The sequence below is a fragment of the Strigops habroptila genome, chromosome 2, assembly GCF_004027225.2.
Source record: "Strigops habroptila isolate Jane chromosome 2, bStrHab1.2.pri, whole genome shotgun sequence".
NCBI classification, from domain to species: Eukaryota; Metazoa; Chordata; class Aves; order Psittaciformes; family Psittacidae; genus Strigops; species Strigops habroptila.
This window is the reverse complement of record NC_044278.2, coordinates 75,990,605-76,013,944: the sequence shown is the minus strand read 5'-3', so window position 1 is coordinate 76,013,944 and position 23,340 is coordinate 75,990,605.

Below are 23,340 nucleotides of genomic sequence, written 5' to 3'. Positions count from 1 at the left end.
GTGTTATTAGCACTTTTTCCAGCACAAATCCAAAACGTAGCCCCATACGAGCTACTATGAAGAAAATCAACTCTATCCCATCCAAAACCACCACATGGGGCTATTACTGTAGTACTTTGATGTGCTTAAGGATTTAGGCATAATCCCTACCATCAACCTCTTCAGACTGCATGAGATTCACCACTTGTAATGCACAGATGGTGCATCAGTAACTGGCTATCTGTTGTTTAACCAACTGTGAACATGCAGTTTTTCTGCGTATGTTCAGTAGCTGCTTTTTGGAATGGTCAGTGAATATATGCAGAGATAGGTGTTGAAAAAAAATACCCAGACCAAACAAAAAGAAAAAAAAACCCCACAACATGAAAACCCCCAACATCCTCCACAGGCATTTTATGTGGTAAAAATACTTCAGTGCAAATACCGGCAGTGTAGACAAACACAAATTGTTTAATCTTTGGACTAATGAAACAATAAAATATAAAAGTTAAATGAAACCCACTAAAACTTCTGTTGAGGTGACAGTAAGGGTTTGAGGAAAAAAATATGAAGAAGAAAACAGTTATAGGAGTAGGCATGGAACAGCAAGCATCTGTGTTATAAACCATTTGGAAATGTACTTCAATAAATGTTCTGCCAAGTAGCAGTTTATTTAGTATTCTGCTCCTTGTGATATCATCTAATCCTGCATCTACTTTTGCTGTAAATATTAGATTTTCCTTCAAGCGAGTAGATTATCTAGGCTGAGGATCTCAGAGAAAATTAAGAGGGTTGGAGCTCAATCAACTGCAAAAACACAACTAAAACAAATACTTAAGCTTTACAAGTTTAGTTACGAGGTCTTTGTACATGAGTTCCTTTCAAAATGTAGAAAACAGATGTCCTTTCTCATTTTCTTTCAAGGAAAGTGTGTTATGTAGCAGTAGTGAACACTTGAAATGCATTTGTCAGTAGCTTTTTAATGTGAGTGCTGAATACCAATGAACAAAATTGTTATCTACGGCACATTAAAATCTTTTCCCTTCAGCTATCCTTGAAACATTAAAAAAAACCAAACCAAAACAAAACCAACAGCAAAATACACTGATAGTAGATATTTATTTTTGAAACAATTTTAAAGGCTAGTCATGTTCTGCTGCTCTCAAGGTTCGAAGAGTGGTTCAAACAACTAAACGATCAGAAGGAATAACAAATTAGAAAACCCACTAATTTCTTTTTAATAACTCATAATGTAAATAAGAAAATGTATTAACAGATACTGTGCAACAGCAACATCATAGAAAAGCTGCACCTACCAAATTGTTTTGGAAAGGTTTTGTTTGTTTGTTTTATGTTGTATGTTGTTATGACTTAACAATACTTTGCATTTCAGTTGTATAAATTCAGAATATGGAGTGAAAGCAAAGTAGATGATCTGCAGGGGAAAGAAAAGTCTGGGGCTATTCTCCACTGTATGCTGAATTTTACTAAAGGATGTTTGTTGAAAAAAAAATTCAAATATTAGACGTATGGTGTATAAAGCATGTGAAGTAGCCTTCTCCCCAACCTGGTTTCAGGAGGCCTGAGCTGGGTTATCATGTCTAAATTTGCCACTGTTGGACAGATACAGATTACTGGAAAGGGATTAAAAAAGGGCATCATGAATGAACAAATATTCTATAAAATGTGAATGGGAAGAGACTGGGTGAATACATGTCATTCAGTCTAGAGAAAGGAAGATTTGTGAGTAACATAAAAGCAACTTTCAGATCTGTAAAGGGATTGCTACAAAGAGGATAAGAACTATTTATTTTCCATATCTCTGCTGGACAGTGCGATAAAAGAAATAGGTTTAAACTGAAGCAAGGCATAATCATGTTAGGATCAAATGCAGATGTTTAATCAGTGGTCTGGGGTCTTAGAGAACATGTAGAGGAAAACATGCTAGGAGTGTTAAAAATGTGTTTTATTGATCTTGCCATAGGGGTTCTAAAGGATTAGATAATTTCCTAAAGTCCTTCATCCTTTCCAATGTTATTCCTTGAAAGCTTATTTAAAGAAAAAACATGTTTTTGTTTTTGGTTTTGGTTTTTTTGTTTCAAAACAAATTATTTCACAGAACTGTTGGTTTAGTTTGTGGTGTTCTGTGCTAGCTTGGTTCTGGTTTTGTTTTAAAGAAGATCTTAGCAATTTTTCTGTCTCTGGTAATTTTTTATGATCAGGGGGTCATAATGGCACTTTGAACAACCAGCTATGAGTCTAGATACTAATGGGCTTCCTGGGACATAGAATTTTCTGATGAGATTTTAAAGCTATGGTAAGAATGTTTAAAACACTTATTAGTGGAAAAGTTAACATTAAAAAAGAAACAAACAACAAAACAACACATACCCTTTTAATTTGTCTAATGTTCTGGATGTAATGTAGACAACTATGACTTGCTGCTTAATCTGGTTAAACACTCATTTGCTGTTTTCCATTGCTCCGCTTACTTTTTATTATTACTAGAATATTTTGCTAAAGCTAGTAAATTTAATTTTCTATACTATTATTTGACTTGTGTACTTTTAGCATGAAATATTTGTTACGGGGTATCCCAAACTCCTACCATAGATGACTGTTTATCAATATGGATCTCGTTATTTCTTATCCATGGTTAGAACTGAACTTGAGATCCTGTAGAATTCACCATCTCAGACTGTTATCTCGCCACCTCTTCATTTTTATAACACAAGATTATTCTTTCACATCAAACCAATACTGTTTACTATTTTTCTCTTTCGTAACACATAAGAGACATTTCTTCACATTCTTCCTAACTGTATGTTTCAGAATCTTCAGACATAATTGCACATAATTACAGCTAGCCAGTGTAATGGTGAGAGGAATATAAACTTCTCCCTTTACATTCTTCTAATAGCATCAGTACATCTTGCCAGAATCCAAAGACCAAAGCACTGCATTTGTGATATTTGTGCTAGTAGCATAAATAAATGAAGGTTGCAGAAGTACATAGTGCATTTCATGATATTGTAATGTCAAATTAATATGTAATTGTAATGACAGGGCCTTGAGCGACCTTATCTAGTGGGAAGTTGCTGCCCAGGGCGGGGGTGGGGGGTTGGAACTAGATGATCTTAAGGTCCTTTCCAACCCTAACTATTCTATGATTCTATGATTCTGTTTGTCCAAATGACCATCAAAACAGTGACTGTTCCTGAAATACACTGTAGTTTCTCATAATCAAGTTGTAATTGATTTCAAATACATTTAGCTGATCAGTGATCTAAAAGTAAGTAAAACTATATCTGCACATAGATGCAGACACCTTTTATGTAGTTAAAGATTTGAATACACAGTCTAGCCTTAGTTACTCAGTCTTTCGCTTAAGGTACGTACTACATTTGGAAGGGTGTGCAGACTCCTCGGAATTATGCCAAAGACTGAGTATAAATTGAAGTACTGAAAACAGATTGAAGTTGTATATTTCCCTTACCAATTTATTACTGGTGTTTTCAAGTTGCCTTCATTTCTCCTTACAAACTGCTCCTACTTCACATTCAGTGGTTAATATTTAATGTGACTCTTATCTGGATGCTAACCAATGTAATATTGGAGTACTCTATTTAATGCAAGGCATATGTGAAATAAAATATTTTGAAATTATTCTTTCTAAAGGCATGGAAAGGTGTCTGATCTTATTCTCTTTTCTTTCCTTAAATTCTGTTGCATTAAAGATACATTGCTGTTAGTGCAGAGCACTTCTCAAATACGATGGTAAAGCCTTTGTGATATTTCACACACGAGTCACGAGTCGTGAGTCATGAGTCTGGAAGATGAATAACATTCACAACACACTACACATAAATTACTATTCATGCTCAGAATTCAGTCTTATCATATTGCCACTATAGTTTTTCTATCATACCAAATCTCTTCATTTTACAAATCTCTTCCTGTATGTTTCCAACTAGGAAAAAGATATCACCAGAACCCTCTCCCTAACCTTACTATTAACATCAGAGTCTTTAAGACTCTTTAAAGTTGAATCCTCTAATCATTAGAAAGTTACCACAAGATGAAATTAATTACCTTGTGGTACCTGTTCATAAAAACCAACCAAACAGAAAAAGCAACAATTAAAAGCAAACAAAAAAGTTCTTTTAATGTATGTTAGTCTGCCCAGACCTACTTGTGAGGTATTTTGAGATCCTAATGCCTAAGAGAACTTGAAACAACCAGTCACAACCAATATTCTGTCAACTTACAAGGACATACACATCTCAGGGTTTCCTGAACATTTTCTGAATATCTTTGTTGATATTATTAAGGAATAATCATAGTCCCTGTTCCAGCTGTGTCATTAAACACTGGGTAAGACCAGAGGCAAAAACCAGACTAAGTGCCATAAAGGCTGTACAAGTAAATTGTTCACCTTGGTTTTACAGGACACAAGGTCAACCGAAGGCTTAGTTTATCATTATTTATGACAAGTATGCACTATGTTTTCAAAGAAGCAATTAACTAAACCATACTTTGAGTTTGGTTATTTTATGGCTATTTTAAACACTGGACAAGCTTTATGTATTTGGAAATACATCTTTCACAACTTCACTTCAAAAAGCAAACCAGAAAAAAACCAACTTGCACCTCAAAACATTTATTGCCAGTATTAGCCTTATTTAGAAAAGGTGTCTTTGAATGGAAGAAATAGTTTTGACAGGGTAAAAACATGCCCAGAAAGTGTAACTTTTGCAAATTTGTCTTTGATTTTTGTTTCTTCTGAAAGGTAACATCATTTCTGAAAGCAATTTACCTTGTACCCTGAACAAACATTTCATTCTCTCTTATCCTTGTTGAGAAATAACATTTGATAGCGTATCTGCAGACAAGAGCACAGTTCATGCACGTGTAATTTAACGTGTTTATTTCCTGACACTGAACTGTGCACATTTAACTTTCTTTTAATACAGTCTTTATATGGAACTACAGTAAAATGTCCTATAAATATGTCTTATCACTGTTAGTAAAGAACAGGTATTAAAAAACTGAGCTAAGTGATCACTTATCTGACTGATTAATTATGAAGCCTTTAATTTGACAACCAAACTTTTCTCTTACCTATTTTTTTTAACTGGCTCACTCTGAATTTCAGAAATTATGCTTAACCTGTTGTTTCACCTTGTGAGCTCAAGTTATTTGAAATGTAGCACTCAACTAATACATCATATTACACCTTAGCTCTGAAAGAATCCCAAAAATATGTATGAGTGCATGGGGGTGTGTGTGTGTATAAACATCAGAAAGATTAAATCATAGCTGAATTACTAGAAGAACATCCATAGACAAATAATTCATTATGCATACTTCACTTAGAATTTTTCAAATATTTTTCTGAAAGTGAGTGTTCCATTAAAAAATGCCTGTTTGTCCAGACTCAATCTTTTTGAATAAATACACATTCCCCTCAAATTGTAAAATGGAAGGTATCTCAGTCTGAACATTAGATTTCTAGTAAAAGTCAGAGGTAAACAACATTTGTCCCAGAAGTTGGGTCCGTTACAGAATTGCTTTGAATATTGTGCAAGATTTCCTTGAAAATCTCTATTCAGAATGCTATATCACCAATGTCATTTCTATATAGACCTGAAGAGAAACTGGCATCCATGAGATTCCACAGACATCTTTGTTTAGAGCATTCACAAAAGACTTGGGGCCCCTGATCCGTTAAGGTACGAAAGATGCCATATGCTCTACGAAAGGTGTACCTAGTAAAGTTTAAAGTCTAATATTACTGAGGAAGTGAAAAGTTTGAAAATCTTTGATGTCTCACAGAAAAGAACAAAAAAGTACAAAAACTGCAACATAACTACATGGAATTTAGTGACAGTATAAAAATGAAAGAGTATGTCTGCATAATCTTTTGCAGAAAGTTGCAAGTGAGCTCTGCCTATGTTGAAGCTGACCAAGCTTTTAGTAATAGTTCATCATTAAGTCCAAACTAATAAATCTTTCTAGTTCATGGTTCATGCTTAGTACCACGCTAATGCAGATACATGGCTTCTCTTCAGTGTGGAGCACGAGCAGATTCTGCTTTCAAGACGTGATGCAGACTTACTCTGAAAGCATATTATACATGAAGGCATTGAAATAGTCTCCAATAACAGTATTAAATAACCAAAATAATGGAATGAAGGGAATGTATTCAGAGTGTATACATGTCATACAAAAAAAATATGCACATGCACACACACATGTACACACAATTTTTAAACCTAAGCTGCTAGAGAGAAGGAAACAGTCTAGGTGCACATGGCTGGCAAGAATACAATTTACTGTGGCACTGAACATCCCTCCATTTTTATATTTCTGAAAGAAAATACATCATTTCTCCCCTATGCCTCTCCAATAAAGCCATTCTATTATTTATTTTATTTTATTTTATTTTCCTTATAAAACTTTCAATGTCAACCTTGTATTAAGAAAAATCAGGTTTTGTCCTACAGATGATGGTACTTACTGTGTTAGAAAAAGTTAGGCTCTACTACAAATGACAACCATAACTGCTCTGAAGTCCTTTCTTTGTCCTACACATAAATGTGCATGGAAGTAAAAAAGTAATTTTTCAGTACATTGAAACCCTGATAACAAATCTTACCTATTTGCTGCACAGAATTTAGGAGGGAGGAAAAAAAATTATAAAGAAACATTGGACAATGTAAAATCTAGGCACTTATAGGCTTTATCTACCATAACACACATACTAGTTTAAAGATAAACAGGGAAGATTAAAAAATGCAGCTATCCACACTATAAAATAACTCAGACCTCTAGCTATGCAAATAATGGCAAAGCAGGATTTTAAAAAATAATTAATAGAAAAAATTGTATTTTGTTGTATCATGGCAATTGGAAGCCCATTAGTCTTTAAAGCTCCAGGGATTTCTTGAAGTGAGTAATGTTGCATTTAGTTACTATTACAGAGTACTTAGAGCTGTGCCACTGTATTAAGCTTGTTTATGCTGTATTATTTGTCCTTTCACATCACCTCAGGGGAAAAAAAAACCCCAATCATCTACAGCAAAACAACAAAGTTGAGAGTCTTAAACTACATGTATGCTTACCAAGAAATGCCTATATCCCATTTCTGATGACTAAGAGATGTTTCAGTTTCTTAAATTCAAGAACCACTGTGGTTTTATTTCTATTTCATAGAATCATAGAATCATAAAATAGTAAGGGTTGGAAAGGACCTTAAGATCATCTAGTTCCAACCCCCCTGCCATGGACAGGGACACCTCACACTAAACCATGTGGCCCAAGGCTCTGTCCAACCTGGCCTTGAACACCACCAGGGATGGAGCATCCACAATCTCCCTGGGCAACCCATTCCAGTGCTTCACCACCCTCACTGTAAAGAACTTCTTCCTTATATCTAATCTAAACTTCCCCTGTTTAAGTTTGAACCCATTACCCCTTGTCCTACCACTACAGTCCCTAAGGAAGAGTCCCTCCCCAGCATCCTTGTAGACCCCCTTCAGATACTGGAAGGCTGCTATGAGGTCACCACGCAGCCTTCTCTTCTCCAGGCTGAACAGCCCCAACTTTCTCAGCCTGTCTTCATACAGGAGGTGCTCCAGCCCTCTTATCATCCTCGTGGCCCTCCTCTGGACTCGCTCCAACAGTGCCATGTCCTTTTTATGTTGAGGACACCAGAACTGTACGCAGTACTCCAAGTGAGGTCTCACGAGAGCAGAGTAGAGGGGCAGGATCACCTCCTTCGACCTGCTGGTCACGCTTCTTTTGATGCAGCCAGGATATGGTTGGCTTTCTGGGCTGCAAGCGCACACTGCCGGCTCATGTTAAGCTTCTCATCAACCAACACCCCCAAGTCCTTCTCCACAGGGCTGCTCTGAATCTCTTCTCTGCCCAACCTGCAGCAGTGCCTGGTATTTCCCTGACCCAGGTGTAGGACCTTACACTTGGCTTGGTTAAACTTCATAAGGTTGGCATCGGCCCACCTCACAAGCGTGTCAAGGTCCCTCTGGATGGCATCCCTTCCCTCCAGCTTATCAACTGAACCACACAACTTGGTGTCGTCGCCAAACTTGCTGAGGGCACACTCAATCCCACTGTCCATGTCGCCGACAAAGATGTTGAACAGGACCGGTCCCAACACTGATCCCTGAGGGACACCACTCGTTACAGGTTTCCAACTGGACATCGAGCAATTTACCACAACTCTTTGCATGCGGCCATCAAGCCAGTTCTTTATCCACTGAGTGGTCCATCTATCAAATTGATGTCTCTCCAATTTAGAGACAAGGATGTCATGTGGGACAGTGTCAAATGCTTTGCACAAGTCCAGGTAGATGACATCAACTGCTCTGCCCCTGTCCATCAGTTCCGTGGCTCCATCATAGAAGGCCACCAAAATGGTCAGGCAGGATTTCCCCTTAGTGAAGCCATGTTGGCTGTCACCAACCACCTCCTTGTTTTTCATGTGTCTAAACGTGTTTTCCAGGAGAATCTGCTCCAAGATTTTGCCAGCCACAGAGGTGAGGCTGACTGGTCTGTGGTTTCCCAGGTCTTCCACCTTCCCCTTCTTGAAAATGGGGGTTATATTACCCTTCTTCCAGTCATCGGGAACTTCACCTGACTGCCAGGATTTTTCAAATATGATGGACAGTGGTTTAGCAACTTCATTCGCCACCTCCTTCAGGACCTGCGGATAGATTTCATCAGGTCCCATGGACTTGTGCATGTTCAGGTTCTTAAGATGGTCTCGAACCTGATCTTCTCCTACAGTGGGCCTAAGGTCTTCATTTTCACAGTCCCTGCATCTGCTTTCCAAGACTTTCGTGGTGTGGTCAGAGCATTTGCTAGTGAAGACTCCAGTGAAGACATATTTATCTATGTCTACTTAGATCAGAAAGAATGGAAGAAGACTGTTACTTTTAAACTATTGAAGAAGAATAAAATCAGGAAGGAATATTAAATAGCATACGTTTTGTTGAGTCTCTTTCTTTTAACCCTTTGTTAATACGACCTATTCCTAGGCTTGTGAAAAGGGATTTTTAAGACTCCTTTATTTTCTTGGAAGCTGTCTGTATCAATGAAAAACTCCTTCCTTCCTTGGTTCTATCACTCCATTGCCAGCATTTGAAGATCATCCCAGTACTAACAGGATACCTCGCTCTAAGTTTTTCAACTTCAGAAAGTTATAGGAAGTCAGTTGAGTCAAACATTTACAGCTTGAGAAGACTAAACCTGTGCTGTTGTGGGGGACTGTAGCAACCAGCAGGTACAAAATGCTGAACCTAAGTCTATCCATTCGAACATATATTGAAGCCTACTCGTGGACTGAATAACGTGCTCTTCAACGTGCTTGACTAATCAGATTTGACATCTGGAATGAAGGAGACACTGATTAAGACAGTATCTACTAGAGCTGAATCAAAAATTTCAATTTATACCAGTTCCCAACCCATTAAGTGAGTTATTACAGGTATTTGATACTCTAAATTAATGCAGTTGAAACAAAATTAATGTTTGAAAAATCAGTACCTGCAGTTTGTGCTCTGTTATTTAACTTATTGACTCCTGCAATTCTATAAGCTTCAGCAGGCTTCGGCCAGACTTGTACTTTTATAAGCAGAATTTGATTCACATATGATGTACGTATCTCTTACCAACACAGATATGTCAATTTTCTTTACTTCCAATGCAGAAAACTTTACTATGTGTATAAACCTGACTTTTATTATTTATTAGGAAACAAAAGTAGTGGATCAGCTGAGAGCAGATATTATTATTGCCAATTTTAACTTTTCTCACTCGAATAATGTTTTGTACAGAAGTCTCTCCACTAGGGGCCGCACAGACACTGCTTAAATAAAACTAGAATAAAACTCATATGAGAGAGTGAAAACTCAAATCCCAAAATAGTGCTTTGATCCATTATAAGAACAAACAATTTAAACTCCTAAGGAAGAGACATTGCTGCTTTTTTGCATCTGTTTGTCTGCTTGTTTATTCTATATTTTACTTTTTTAGTTATAAAACATTGACCCACTTTGGAAAAAAATAAGTCTTGCGCTTACTGCATTGTTATAAATCATAGTACATAAAAGATACTCTTTTCTTTATCATATTAGGATAATCTATACTAACATGGGGGGCAATGCAGCTTCAAGTAAAGCTGAAGGAAAGTTTTTTCCTCATGAGTACTGAGGAAGCAGAAGGCTTCAGGTTTTGGCATGGGTCCAAATCAGGAGCTCCTTTTTTAGTACTCCCTGTGACAGTGTTGCAATTTCTGCTGGGAAAATGACAGGGCAACAGTGATGAGACCATCCTCATTTCAGGAAGGGCAGTGGGGATAGAAACATCCACGTCATCCCAGCTGCATTCCTCGGTCAAGGTTCCCACATCCACTGTGGGTACCCCACTGTTCCCGGTGTGGACCAACAGGTACTGACCCTCCCTGCAACACCCACTGCCTTGCTCTGAGGTGAACTGGGCCCCAAGGGTCGTGAACAAGGATGCATAGCACCAGAAAGGAGGGGATGGTGATGGTCACTTTTCTCTGCAGATCACCTTTCAGAATACTTATAGGGAGGTTATCTGGCTTGATTTTACCCTAAGTAGTTTACTAATTTAATAACACCTGTCTGATAATAACAACATTAATGATTAGAAAAGTATTTGGTTGGATATTGAAGATTTTGGTTAGGCCAACAACAATCCTTGTCTCTTCAAATACACAAAGTTTGTTCCTGTTTGCTTATAAAGAGATTATGACTCTAGTTCTCAGGGATAAGGAAGTTTCATCAAACTCAGTTGCTCCTGTGTTTCCAAGTAGTTCTTGATGGGCACACATGAAGATGACTAGTGGCTTGGAGGTTCTTCATGCCTAGTTTTCCTTTTCTGCAGTGAATTATTATTCACTGTAGAAAGTGAATTCTATTATTCTAGAGTGAATCCCAGGGATCTAAGTGAAAGTATGGCTGACACTGACTGACTTTCTGAAAAGATCAGCTTTGTGTTTCTTCTCATGTAAATCTGGTCCTTCCACAAAAAACAGGATGCACCAAGAACTAATATTTGAATTTCTCTTAAATACAATATGTTTTAAAATCCTGAAGTTGAATGTTGGCAGTTTAAGTTAAAAAATAACATTATTATTAGGATTACTGTTATTATTGCTGCTGCCAATACAAATGCTACTGCCAATAACATACCGCCAATGCTACTGCCAAGCTGATGAAGTATAGGCTAAATAAGCAGACAGTGAGGTGGATAGAAAACTGACTGAAGGGATGGGACAAGAAGGTAATAATCAGTGGCACAAAGGCTACTTGGAGGCCAGTAACTAGCAGTGTACACCAGTTGTCAATTGTAGGTCTGATTCATGTTTAATGAATACATTCATGATCTGGTGTTCAGCAAGGCTGCAGATGACACAAAACTGGGAGAAGTAGCTTATACACTAGAGTCTTGTCCTGCCATCCTGAGAGACCTCAACAGGCTGGGGAAATGGTATGACTGCAACTTCATGAAATTCAACAAGTAGAATTGCAAAACATTGTATATGCGAAGGATCAGTCCCATGCACCAATATTCTAGCTGATTGGTGCCAGCAAAAGTAGCTTTGCAGAAAAGGACCTGGAGGTCCTGATGGATTACATAAATATACATGTCTGTGTACATATACAGAAGTAGGAATACTTAGATACAATTGCACTTCTTATATTCATTACAGATTCCACAGTGTTTCACACAAAAATTACTACAAGATGTACTTGAGAACTGTTCACAATGACCTTTTTCATAAATCTTGGAAGCTTCACTGCTAGAAGATGTTACTACCATAAATTATGATTGCCAGTACTAGCAGTCTAGATAAAGTCTGTGGCCCTTGTCATTTTAGCAGCACTTCCTATTAACATAGTCACAAATGGTTTCCTATGATGTGGTATGATTACATGTGTGATGATTTGATTGGCAGCAACATCTATAATAGTATAGTATTATTGTTTGTGGCAGTTGCTGGTAAGTTTAAGAGCCAGTTTATACTTGATGAGCACCATACTAGAAACATGCACCTAAGATTTGAAAAATACAATGTCAATAGGTACAATTTGGGAATATTTGCTCCACAGAGAGGGGGAGACTTATTTCCAGACAATCCCTTAGACATTAATGAACTTTATTTCAGCTAAATTACTGTGTTTATTAATAATTCATAAAAATTGGCCCACCATTTAACACAGTACATGGAACTGTCTGATGAAGAGATAGTGCCTTTTCATTTGGTCTTAGAGTGTTTAATAATTTAAAAGATGAACAGGAGAGGATTTTGCAGTATGCTAATAATGTGTCACTAATAACTGAAGAATCCCATAAACATACATTCCTTTTGTCTTGCTTTTGCAGTTTGTGATTAGCTATGCAACAAAGAAAATTAGCTTCATGGGAGATAAAAAATGTCAAGGAGAATAAGTAGGAAAAAAAAAGATTTTCTACTTCCTCAAGCTAATGACACACTAGATTTAAAAGAATTAATGGCCAGTTTTCCTATATGATATGTGCAAGAGAACTAAACAGGCTCCATGCAGTTTGTCAAGAATATTCATTGTTGTGCATTTCACAGAAAGTCCCAGAAGAGGGAGGTGTTTACTCTCAAATAGAAAAGGCTTTTTTTTTTTTTTTTTACCTTCTAGGATTAATTATATTACTAAAGAGAACAAAGAAAAAGTGCCATTTTTCCTCTTTAAAATAAAATTGGAGTAATTAAGACATTTATTTTTGTTTTAAAATACAGTGCTATAGATTAGCTGCTGTTTCCTCTTCTATTTGGTTCTTTGTCCATTGGATATGTGGAAAATTCCAGCTGTCCAAAGCATGTACTTATTCTAAGTAAACCGCCTGTCTTCCTTTTTAAACAAATATGGCACCTGTTGCACTGCTAAGAGCAGTAATCTAGCATGGATAGAAGTGCTCTGTTATTTCTAGCTGCATGTGGAGAAAAAACTTTGAAAATGTGTTTGTTATGGTGACAACATATGCTCCATCCTCACACCAGCCAGAAGGATATAAAATATCAACTACTAAAATTAGACTTTGAAAATTATCAGATATTAATAGGTTTCAGCTGAAGTTTTAAAATACTTTGCTAGGGACAAAGTTAATTCTGTACGAAAGGCAAGTGAGATGACCTTGACAGTTACAGGCCATTCATCCTCATAGTGGTCCCAAGCATTAAATGCAGTGATGATTTTTGACAGAATTTATAAAGTTTGTATTAATACTAAAAACCACAGGTTTATAAACAATCTTTTCAAACTGGTTGAATGTTTATTTTGATGAGAACTAAAATCAGAATGATACTGCTTTTAGTGCTGAAGGATTATACTTGCACACTTGTGCACACACTGAATGATGTACCCTTTGAGAAACATGCTCTTAACATGATTGATATTGAATATTTTATATATTGACCAGTTATCAGGTATTAAAATGTAATTTTAAATAGGGGTTATGAAATAGGGGTATTGGTTGCCCAGGCTTCCTATACAACACATGAAAAGATAGGAGTTGCCTTAGAACCCAAGTAAACTTGATACTGAGACAGTTTCTTAGGCCAAAATCAAGACATTGGCTGCACAGACTGGATGTTGCTAACCAACCACAAGTGCATCTGCCTTTCTCCTTAAGAAATGCATGAAATTTACCCTTTAAAATGTTGACAAATAGCCTCTTTTAAGGAGTTATCATCCTGGATGGAAAATGAAGAATTCAGCACCTGCTACCCCTCCTGTCAAGAAACAGTTGTCTGCTCATTTTGGGAATGTTTCAGGTTCAATTTCTAGTACTGCTGCTAAAGCCGGTCCCCTGTACAGAAATTACCTCAAGATTTACCAGATAAAAGAGAGTTCCCTGTGTAGAATCCATATTTTACAAAAGTTACCAGGATCAGATTCATCTTGACTAACTTCAGATATCCTAAATACAAATGGTGGTATCTAAATAATTATCCACAATGCCTTCTGCAGTATGTGGAGGAAAATGCTTAAGTTTAGGATATTAATCCTTTGACCTATTTTGAGCATGTGCTTTAGGATGAGATTAGTTGATCCATAAATGTGCCTATACCTGTGGCTAGCTCAGATATAGATGCTTATATATGGTGAGCTGAATTCTACTAGAGATAAATTTCAGACTTAAAATCAGAATCCATGTCCTTCTCTTTCCAGAAAAGAATGAGTGGAGGACTGGGGGGAGAAGAAAAATAAAAATTAGAGGGAAAAAAAAAAATTCATCCCTTACAGACCTGGATTTTTTCCCTAAACAGCAGGATAAGTTATTACTGGAAGTGAGGAGTACAAGCTGCCTCCACCATTCTTTCAGTTCCAGCACCACCACAGTAGAACATGGACACCTTAAGCTGTTTTTGAAAATGAATAGGAGATTCTTAAGAGATGGAAAATGGTTTAAATCCCTGAAAACAGAAAAGACATTGATAATTTGTTGTTTATATCCTTGGTCATTGCTTAAAGCCCGAAGTTATTCTTTAAAACAGAGCCTGACATTCACTATAGTTTTTAAAAGAAAAAGTCAACTAATGCTACATTACATATGGAGCCTTAATCTGCCTGTGCGTGTTATCATGCTTTCATAACATCTGATCCCCACTGGAGGCTTCTCTCCTCTACAGAAGTAGACAGGTGCATTGTGGTTAGCCTACAGCTAGTGATGAGGGCAAAATGAGGTTTAACGGTTCATTTCTGGATTCTGATCAAATGCAGGAGTAAGCTAATCCAGACTTTGATTTCCTGAGCCAGAGAAGGAGGTGATCATTCTGTGTTCCCGCTAGCCTTTGCCAGTTGATATGCATGTGCTCACAGGCACATGAATTGATAAGATCTGTATTGTGCCTTCCTTTGTTCTTATTTCCATCACTACACTGATGCATTAATCTGATGCAGTTCTGTGACAATGCAATGTTGTAGGTAGACATTACAAAAGCAAAGAAAGTAAATTCCTCATGGAATTCAAGAACTTCCAGGATTTGTCAGTGATAACTGATATTTTTAGTACCATAGTTTTCCATGCAATGCCTAAATTCTGCCCTTTTGATATCTTAATAGCTCAGACCCTAAGAGTCTCAACACAACAGTGTCTCCCTCCTGGAGAGTGTTGGTATTTATGTGCTGAGGTTTTGGGAGTTTACTCTCTAATTCTATGGAATTCCTTGCAAAACACTTTATTCAAAGAAGTTCTACATTATGTACAGAGCTAAATATTAATCACTGTGATCCTGTCTGGGTTTAGAATATCACAATTTATATTAACAACCATGTTTTAAAAAAACGCCTAACACCTTTTAGAAAGAAAATGCTTCTTTTTGTGAATCATCCAAGAAACATCTACTTTTTCAGTGTGGTTATTGTTCGTATTACTATTGTTATTAGGATCCTTTATTTCCTTTCATCACTTTTTTCAGAAAATGTCTTAAATTAAATGTCTTACATTAAAAGTGCATTACTGAAGAACAGAATTATTACATTGGTGAAATGTCAGAGGGCAAGACAAAAGCAATACAACAATTAGGTTCTTCTTCATGCCTCTGTTTAAGAGTAAAAATTTGACTCAAGCAATATGTAGTTTATTTTTGGCCCCTCTATACATACATATCTGAAGGCAGATGCTTTTTTTCCCCCCAGTCCTAATATTTATGTCTGAAATTATGCTAGTAAATATATTTTGGTCTTGTAGTATGCAGGGTAATGAAAGGATCCCTTTTGTTGCATTATGATGTACTATACTATGTGAGGATTATGAAAATATGAAGTTGTGTTCATGTTATGCACTAGCTTCTAAGGAGACTGCATTATTTCAAAAAAAGATATTGCTTTCTGGGATACAGCTGTGACAAAATGTGCTGTCTCAGGCACTACCTATTGGCTTCTCTGGTTGGGACTATAAAAGTGGGATTTGTTTCCCATATACGTGGTGATACACGTGGTGGGAGGATACTTCTCACTTAGTGTGTAAGTCAGGTTGCTATCAGTCATGTGCTGATCACTAGATAATCCAGAGCGGAATTTAGAGTGATTTCTGCTGAAGCAACTGTTAGATGGAAACGCGGCTTCCACAAATTCAGATTCACTTCCATCTCAGAAAAGCATACGTATATTTTGATTTGTTGAAACAAAGAAAACATTTTGTTCTGAGTCACTGTTAAACTACAACTTCTGGTGAGGCCTTGCAGACATTTAGTTCAAATGTTTCAAATTGCCACTCTTATCTTCTTTTCAAGACTTATGGCTTCATTGTGCATCAGGGAAAGCAGCCTGAACTTTCTCAGTTTGAGATCATTTGCCGACTAGGACAGTAATATGACTGTAGTACATCATGGGAAAGGTAGGCCTAATTTGAGGTTTAAGACCAAAGAAAGATGTTGAAAGAAGAAAGCTTTCAAGCTTAAAGTCCAATCTGAGAGTGTAGAACCTCAGATACTGAAATTGGTATTAGATTGGCTGAAAACATAATGTCTTTGTTCAGGAACTGATGTTGAAATATGCTTGTGCAATTTTTCAAACTTGCAACTCTTTTTAAAACACTTTTTCTATCCTTCCCAGTTAGTGTGAAAAAGGCAAAATCGAGGGAGCAGTCACTTAATGCAGGGAGACTCTACCTGAGCGCCATTATTCCTCTGAAAGTTGTAAATTATGGGGTTTTGTGCCCTAAAAGCAAGTTATCAAGTAAAGAAGCTGTGAATGATGAGAATCACAGACCTTGTTGGCATAAGATGTTTAGGTTTGGAGATGTGATACTTGATATTGTGGAGAAATAATGGTATGACGACACAGCAGATCATCTTTTCCTATTATGTGGTCAGTAGAAAAACAACCTGCCTTTATCTTCAAATGATTGTGTTTGCTGAAGACTTCCTGCAGGAGGAAATCCACTCCTTAGCCTTTTATGGAATAAAAATATCATCTGGCCTAATACCTATTAATTTTTTTATTCACTGAACATTCTTTTTTCTCTTCCCCACACCTCTGTTTGCTACAATGAAAAAGTATGAAGTTTAGTTTACTGGTGAACAGAAATAAGCCTTTTTACATTTTCTTCTTAATTTTAGAATTTTTTTTTTAGTATTATTCCTAAGATTTCCCAAAGTTAGGATTTAACTGACAGATTACTAGGCAATTTATCTCACTGGTTTCTCCTTGGTCATTTTTGTCTTAAAAAAGGAATATTTCAAATGTCAAGCTAACTTTTTTTCAGTTCAGTTTGTGTCCTGCCATTTTAATTTAATTTTCTTTTTTTAATTCTGCAAAACATTTTCATCCTGATATCTGCTTATGTTCTCCAACAACAGCTGTTCTCCAGGACCACTACAAGCTTCCTGACAGCAGCGTCTTGCCAGCTCTAGCAGAGCTCTCAGTATTGGAAGCTGCAAAACCAGGACTATACTGATAAACTCCTTTGCTGCAAAGTCTCTCAGTATACAGAGTCCTGAAGGCTGCCTTAGCAATTTTGACTCCTGAAAAGATCTCAGCAATACCATACATACATTGGTATCCATCCAAAAAGCATTGCAGTCAAGCATACTCCAATGCTTTTAGAAATAAGAGCAGCTAGGATCCTCATCACAAATTATAATTTCTCTATGTTCAGCCCTCTACATGGCAGCTTAATTGCATGCCAAGGCAAGCAGAAAGCACTGTAAAAAAAAAAAACCTAGTCACCTAAGACATGACATTAATCTGATATTTTTCAAACGTCAAATATGCTGGTTAATGTGCATTCAGTCTTGGAACCTGTTTTTCTTCTGGTGCATTTTTCTTTCACAATGTTAATTGCACCTTAAAGGGTCTCTCCTGCTTGGCATTGTAAAACCTGAACATAGTTGAAATTTCATAACATCTAAGCTTGACCTGATTTCTGCTAGGGGCATATGAGTAGGCTAACTGCAGTAGTGTGGAGGGTTGACCCTATCTGGACACCAGGTGCCCATCAATGCCACTCTTTCACTCCCCCTCCTCAGCAGGACAAGAAATGTAAAAAAATTCATGGATCAAGGTAAGGACAGGGGGAGATCACTCACCAATTATTGTCATGGGCAAAACAGACTTGACTTGGGAAAAATTAGTTTAATTTATTACTAATCAAATCAGAGTAGGGTAATGAGAAATGAAATAACCCCCAATTTAAAAAAAGCACCTTCTCCTCACCCCTCCCTTTTTCCCAGGCTTCCGGCAGGACAGGGAATGGGGGTTGCGGTCAGTTCATCACATATTGCTTCTGCTGCTCCTTCCTCCTCAGGGAGAGGACTCCTCACACTCTTCCCTTGCTCCACTGTGGAGTCCCTCGCACAGGAGACAGTCCTCCACGAACTTAGCCAAAATGAGTTCTTCCCACAGGTTGCAGTTCTTCACGAACTGCTGCAGCGTGGGTCCCTTCCAGAGGGTGCAGTCCTACAGGAACAGACTCTTCTAGCGTGGGTCTCCCGTGGGGTCACAAGTCCTGCCAGGAGCCTGCTCCAGCACTGGCATTGCATGAGGTCACATCTTCCTTTGGGCATCCATCTGCTCAGGCATGGGGTCCTCCGTGGGCTGCAGGTGGATACCTGCTCCACCATGGACCTTCATGGACTGCAGGAGCACAGCCTGCCTCACCATGATCTCCACCACGGGCTGTAGGGGAATCTGCTCTGGCACCTAGAGCACCTCCTCCCCCTCCTTCTTCACTGACTTTGGTGTCTGCAGGGGTGTTTTTCTCACATATTCTCACTCCTCTCTCCAGCTGCAATTGCTCTTGTGCAGTAACTTTTCCTCTTCCTAAATATGTTATCCCAGAGGTGCTACCACCATTGTTGATGGGCTGGGCCTTGACCACTGGTGGGTCCAGCTTGGAGCTGGCTGGTATTAGCTCTATCGGTCATGGAGGAAGATTCTGGTTTGTTTTAGCAAAAGCCACCCCTGCAGCCTGTTACCAAAACCTTACCATGAAAACCTGATACAGGTAGAAACAAAATAGCAACTAACCAATTTACACTGACATGTTTCTGTACTACTAATAGTTAGGGCATCTGCTTAGCTGTTTCCTGTACTTAGCTTTTCCCGACTATGTGTAGATACAGAAGATTCACTAGAAAATTAGTGAGATGTTCATTAACACTCCACAGTTCCACAGCACTCTCTTCATTAATCTGGTGGGTAACTGGTTATGTTTATTATTTGCTCAACCCAGTTGATACCTAACAAAGTGAGAAGTGATAAACCGAGGACAGCTTACTAGAGAAGTAAGAAAATTCTTTTGAAGAGCTGTGATAGGTGTACCCAGGATCACTAAAAAAAACCACACGACATTTTTGGTTTCGCATTATCCTGACTACTGCCAGCTTAAGATTAATGACTGATACACTTTCTGTAAATGCTTCTTCTGACCAGAAACATTTAACTTTATTTCTTAGTCAGCTTTAATTGGCATTTGATTTTCTCTGTAAACACACATACACACACATACGACACTGGATGCAAAGGACAAAGAGAATAGTGGGCAAATTCTCACCTATGCTAATGCATGATACTCCCAAAAGGTGGACCACACATGTTTGAATAGAAATGGTGATGGGATTGAAAACTGTGGGACTTTTTGTCAAAATTCTTAGTGTTGAGGAGCAGCTGTGCTTATTAGTAGCATGTAGACTTGTGAAAAATTAGCAAGCAGTATGAGCTAGAAACTGAGGATCTGTAAGTGTAAAACACAAGTAACCACTTAGAACTTTTAGTTACATGAGTTTAGTTAAATCTCAGTTAATGAATCAGATAAATGCCAGACAATGAAGTACTTTCTCTTATGTTCCTGGACATTGAGGGATTATTGTTCAAAAATGATTCTGTGACGATAACTTCAGCAGCTAATAACTTTTTAATAACTTCTAAATATGGAGAGGACAGCTACTGGATGTTCTGACTATTTTATTCTGCATTTTCAAGCAGTGGCACCAGGAGGAAGGCAAACCAGTTAATGTTATTTTTGCAGTAGTTTATTATGGATTTTTTTTTTTCTTCAATATTTCAAGTTAACTCAGACAGTGATAAAATCTGAGTGCTACAGAAGTGAAATGTTTGTGCTTGATTCATGTTTTTTGAACAAGGACACAGAAATGAACCATAAAGGAATTTGTCCCAGACATCAGACTGAAGAATCAGTCTCATTGAATCTGTGAGTTTAAATGGCAGATCGGATTATAATGGAATAAACCACTCACAGTCATACGAGAGACCCAGAATTACCCCCTTAAAATTGAATTTGCCAAGCAAAGAAGTCATGAAGTCTGGACTGAAGCATATGTAGTGTCTGTGATACTCCAGTCCTGTAGTAATAATGATAATTCCAAATTATTAAAGGAAAAGAGTATCAGAAAGGCGTTTTCTGAGTTCAGAGTTGGAATCACACAAATAGCAAGACAAAACAAAGGGAACATGTGGTGTTATACAAAACAACTTCCAAACATATTCCAAACATATTTCATATTCTAAAACAAATTCCAAACATATTGTTTCATGTTTTGGAAAAATACATGAGAATTTCAATGGGTTTTGTAAGCATTTGCAAGATCGAGAAGAATTTGAACAGCACAGACAAATAACGATTTTTTAGCCCAAATGTAGTATTTATAGCAGCATTAAATAATGGTTGAGCAAAAAAGAACTAAATTGTAAACTTGCAAGTACAGGAGACATTTATTAATTGTAAGTAGAACAAGCCAATGAGCTTGGAGGCTGCACTGAGGAAAAGCAAACATACAAGAAGAAATAACATTTTGAAATTCAAGGCTGACAGATATTTTTCCTTCTAAAAATGTATGCATTAAATGTCATTTTAATGCATTAGAAGAAGCTACAATTTATGAAATTATGTGGTTGTAGAAGAGGGTTAAACATAAGTTAGGACACTGGTCTCAGTAAATAAGTGTATTAATTGCTGTGAGAGTTAGAGAATTTGTGGGCATTCCTGAATAACTCAAAAAACCCCATTGATTAAAGGTCCATAACACACACATTTCCAAATCTGGGGAACAAAAAGATAATTAGTGCTCATGGATAAAAATATATAGAACATATACATACTCCCAAAAAATGTCTTCACCTTAGTCTCTGTAATACTTAAATGCAAGCAAACTTCCATACTTCCCTGAGAAATGCGTATTATGTAAGATGACTGTCATTTTATCAGCATTTGGTAAGCAAGGTATTTCAAGGGAAGTGGCAACATTTTCCGTCACAAAGCTGTATTAACATTTCTAGGAAAATATTTTTATCTGAGTAGAAAAAATGAGAAAGTATTCAAAAAGCTTTTGGAAAGGGTTATGTATTAGTTATGGCAAAATACACAGGAATTGTCATTTCATATGGTACAAATTATTTTTATTCCAGGTGAAGACAGATTCTCCCTCACAAGAATGAGAACTAGTAGAGTAACTTATGTGTCTTATGATATCTTTCAGCAATAGTTTTCAAAATGACTAGGAGAAGTAGATGTCTGGAAAAATCTTACCAAGGGAGAAGTATGAGTTCATGTCACCAAACATCCATTGTGGGGTCTGAACTGCAAGAAGTGCTCATGTAATTGAGAAATAGCAACTGACTTCTTTCAGAAGTATTTGCATAGCTATTCTATAGAATTGAGGCAATTTCATCTAAAAGATTACAGGTTGTTATATTTCTTTAGCATATCTATCTGAGGGGTAACTACCTGTGTATTTCAGCTACTCAATTCATACAAAGCATCTGTTCTGATTTGTACAAGTACCCTGGTGACAAAAAGAACTTTAATTTAGACAGTGTATCACTTCTTTTAGAAAATGTTCTGGAAGATAGTAGAAACACTCCTATTTTGTAGGATACAAACTAAAGACTTCTAATGAGCCAAGATTATATGAATTTAGTAGGTTGTTTATTTTGAAATAAGCCCACATTTCCTCAGGGAAAAGACCAGTGGCTTTGAAAGTGTCTCAGTCAAAATCTTGCCCATCTAAACGTTTTCCAATAGGTAGGAGCATATCTAATGAAAGTCTTGCCAAACGAATGCTATCTTAAGAAGTCCTAATTATGCCTTTTATTGAGATATGAGTATATTGTTCTGAATTTACAATTTTCAATTAAAATACCAGTCTTTCAACAGACTCAGTCTCTGTTGACATGGATTGTTAGATGTGTTTGACAGGCAAGCAGTTTATGATATGATACTTTGTTTCCAACTGTTCCCTTCTAGACAGAGGCTGCTACATTTAATTCTATGTTGATAAATGCCAATAGTCTAAAACATAAAATCATATTAATCCACCACTGGTAAAAACCAAATTTTGCCAGGAGCTCACTGTGCCCTCTCTTTGAGTGGAAGACATACTGAAATAAACATACATCCAGTTCTGAACACAGAAAAAAATATCTGTATAGTCATCTTTTGATTTCACAAGTGGGATATAATGTCCCATATCTGACAAAACAATATTTTCTGGAACAAAGATAGAATTTCTATGTGTAAAGAAAGGTATAAAAATGCAAGTACACTTTATTTTTCTCAAAATATGTCAGTTTTATTTTTTTCAAAGAACATTTGCATCTTTGGAGTTTCCACTGATCATAGAATCATAGAATCATAGAATTGTAAGGGTTGGAAAGGACCTTAAGATCATCCAGTTCCAACCCCCCTGCCATGGGCAGGGACACCTTGCCCTAAACCACGTGGCTCAAGGCTCTGTCCAACCTGGCCTTGAACACCGCCAGGGATGGAGCATCCACAACCTCCCTGGGCAACCCATTCCAGTGCTTCACCACCCTCACTGTAAAGAACTTCTTCCTTATATCTAATCTAAACTTCCTCTGTTTAAGTTTGAACCCATTACCCCTTGTCCTACCACTACAGTCCCTAAGGAAGAGTCCCTCCCCAATGTAGTCTTTGGTTTTGGTTGTGTTCCATCTCATCAGTAAACAACTGACATACCATGTTTACCTTTGCAATTTGGTAGTCTTCTGACAGTGTTGTCCAGACAATAAAATGTTAATTGTTTTTGGGGTTGTTTGTTTGCTTTGATATCTTTAATCATGGTTGCTCTTTATAATTGCTCTCATAACAGAACCTTTCACATGCAAATTAAACTGTCTTTTTATAACAGTCTTATTAAAAATTATTATTCCCTCAGTGGGCTGAGGCAGAGTGGAGGTGACATATGTGTTCTCTAGGGGAAGGAAAGGAACATCTGAATGCATGACAAGTCTTGCTTCAGGAAAATAAATGCATTTTTGTGACTAAAATGAAATTAAGTGAATTTTATTTTGG